At 41.8% G+C, this 3,301-nt stretch overlaps 1 long non-coding RNA gene across 1 annotated transcript; it reads right to left on the reverse strand.

Annotated features, from left to right (window-relative positions):
- Positions 1-1,414: 1,414 nt before the first annotated feature.
- On the reverse strand, positions 1,415-2,976 carry LOC137249162 (uncharacterized). Its single transcript, XR_010952265.1, has 3 exons — positions 2,858-2,976; positions 2,664-2,798; positions 1,415-1,962 (listed from the first exon to the last, which is right to left on the reverse strand). It is a non-coding gene; the product is annotated as an uncharacterized lncRNA (long non-coding RNA).
- Positions 2,977-3,301: the final 325 nt, after the last annotated feature.

Genomic DNA, 3,301 nt, shown 5'->3' on the forward strand with positions numbered 1-3,301 from the left:
AACCAACCTAAACGAGTCTCCTGTGCTACGAAGCCCGACGATATTCGTCTTATGTTATCCTGCATAACTTGTGCCCATACCCCAACCCCTAGAAGCAATTGAACCTGTGCCGGTTGATTAAAAGTTGGGTCTGCTAAATATGTCGCTATATCTCTGGGTAGGGCATGCTCTTCAAAACGTTTTTGAGGCTGTAGCATTTCTCCCAATACTGACGGTACAACTAGACAGGTAACTTGCAACCGGAGGTCGTCATGGTAAAAGGACATCAAACCCCCACTTACCGATTTATCGCAGATATAAGACCCTGCCTCAACAGCAGTAGACACACCTATTTTGATACGGCGCGTAGTAATGTTATGCCGACTTACCACGTCCTTACTTATAAGGTTTACTTGAGCTCCCGTATCGCATAAAGCGCGCAACTTAACTATTGTTCCGCTATTGGTTATAAAACGCACCTGAGCCGTTGCTAGCAAATTGTCGTTTAAATGGATGGCTTCTCCCTGAGTACTGGTCGGTCCAACTTGGTTGCTCTGTTGTGACGAAAACCCGCTGCTGAAAACCCCGAGGCTGGTTCCGCTGTTATCCGTTAATTGCTATTACTCATCCCTAGTTCCTTCATCTATCACTGCTGCTATAGTCAATGCGCGTGGTGCTCCCTTTTCGAGATTTGATTCTAGCTTCGGGCATATAATGCTTTGTGAGGCAACCTTGCGCATCGTGGACAACGTCTGGCCAAGCAATTGCGAGCAGTATGACCCCTTCGCAAGCAGTTTTGGCAGAGTCCTAGTTCAAAAATTCGTTTACCCCTTTCCTCCCGGTTCATTCGTTGAACCGCAGGACACCGATGAAATGCGTGATCTCCTGAGCAATTGAAACAAGGATTGTAGTTCGGTGTCAACGAAACATTTGGCTTTATACGCTGAGTGATTGGCTGATTGGTTGTACGTTTATCGATATGGTTCGACGAAGGTAGCATTGCATGACTCAGGAGCCCGCTGCTCCGACGCTCGAGCCAATTGTAGAAATCATTGCGTAAATTTGGGATACGGTCTCTTGGTCGTACCATTTCCCACTGACTACGAGATGTATTGTCTAACCGAGATTCTAAAAAATTTAAAATTAACAAGTCGCGTTGCTCTTCTGCTCCTAACTGTCTGGAAATCATACGCAAACTGTTTCTCGTAGTATCAAGCATATCCCTAATTAATGAATGAGTGGCCCTCGGCCACATAGGCAAGGAAAAAATTGCCGAGCAATGTGCAGCGTGACACAAATACTCATTATCAAATGCTAGACACAACGTTTTCCAGGCATCGACGAAACTCTCTTCACGCTGAGGCCAATAGCCCATAGCTTTAGCCGCATCCTCTTTGACACAGCTTTGCAGCCGTTGAAGTCGTTGTAGATTTGTAAGATGCGGATTTTGAATTACTTCCGCGGCAAATACGTCCCTAAACTGAATCCACTCTTTATGAGCGCCGCGAAATGTCGGAAGTCGATCTGCTAACGGCAATTCTGCAAACTGCAACTGAAGTGTGCGATTATTAGTATGGCTACACGCCACTGTAGATGACGTCGGCTCTAGTGCCTTAATCTTTTGGCATAGTTCAGCGCGAACCCCCACGTAAATATCCTCAACTTTTTGTTGCATTGCAATGTCATCCGCTATTTGCGTTTCGTTTCGAGAACTCTGTTGCAGGTCTCGGGACCTAGCTTCAAATTTCCCCCATGCCGTCGTCAGAATATCGAGACGAGCCTTCATCACCTCAATATTTGAAATGCCTGATGTCGCAGAGGCTAACCAGTCTGACTGGCGCTGAATTTGGGACACCGTAAAATCTATATCTCCTCGAATACTTAAGGCGATTTCATTCGCGCTACCTACAGTGATGCTTTCTGCAGATCCTTCCACGCTTGTTGCCTGTAACTCATTCGGCGAGGCTGTCATTCGTTCGGTTCCTGAAAATATTAAGAAATTTTATAGCTTTCAAATAATTATATAATAATATATTCTCCATACAGAATAATTCCAAAATAGTCAGTAAATGGCCCCTTATAAATGTTTGATTAAACCATAACATGAGCAGACAACATTCGCTAAGTAAACCTAAGATCGCGCCAATATCCCGCATGCAATATTTTGGAAGCCCGTTTCAATCTCAACAGTTGACCTAACTATATTTCGCAGCGTTTTTACATCTCCATTTGTTTAAACATTTGTATATTTCGCCCAACCGGTTCGCAGAGAAACCCTAAATTTATCGGCCAGCTGGCGCTTTCAGTTTAAACAAATATATATGTATAATTCCAAATATATTCAGTTATTACGCCTAAACGGGCCACGTAAACGCAATCCACCTAATCACATACCCTTCTCCATCAGGCCTCAAGTCGCTGTTTAGGTAAATTTAATTAATGGGTCGCAACAGTACTAGAAGTCGCGAACCTATCTTATTTCAGAACATATATGCGGTACGTGCGGACTTAAGAACAATATGTTTACACACATATATGTGTATTTCTAAGCGAACATTCATAGGCCGAATAAATTTCCCAAAAATTGAATAATGCAACACAACACAAGTGCCCAAAATTCGCAACTACTTTTCCAATTGCGCTATGCATTCAATTGCATTGTTTTCCTGAATATAAGCACGCACCGTTTGTGGATAAGTTTTCAACAGAACGCTTCTTTCTTCCTTCCCCTGAGTGTGAAGTCGCAGCCCTTTTCCGTGCCTTCGATGCTGGCATTTTATTCTCCACTTTTTTCGACTTCGGCATTTTTCCTGCCTATCCTAAAATAGAAGTATACATATTTAAATGTAAAATGTATATATAATTTATCTGAGCAGACCCAATCAAAATATCAATGTTAAAATGATAAATTCCGCAGTTAAATGCAATTATCTTTATGAAATAAAAATCTGTAAATTTATTTTCACAGAATGCGCAGATTTATGTCTTGAACCTGCACTCGTTGATATCAGGGATGCACCTTAACGTTAAGCTAATCGTTTATCAAAAAATTTCCACCGTTTCCGTTGAAACACTTCGAAATATTATCGATAAAGAAATTATCAAGATAAATTGTATCTCGTTTTTAACCGAAACGAAAAGCTTTCGTTAACGTTAAAAACGTTAACAAAAACGTGATACTTTATGTTTGAATTGTGCTGGCAATGCTATAGCCATGGTGAAGCCGTAAGGTGGCAACAACGAGCGCACATACACACACAAACTCTATGTAATTTGTTTGTGTAATTCGTTGGTGGTAATGTCAAAAATACTCTGAGAAATG

This window comes from Eurosta solidaginis, chromosome 4 (assembly GCF_040869045.1).
Source record: "Eurosta solidaginis isolate ZX-2024a chromosome 4, ASM4086904v1, whole genome shotgun sequence".
Lineage (NCBI taxonomy): Eukaryota > Metazoa > Arthropoda > Insecta > Diptera > Tephritidae > Eurosta > Eurosta solidaginis.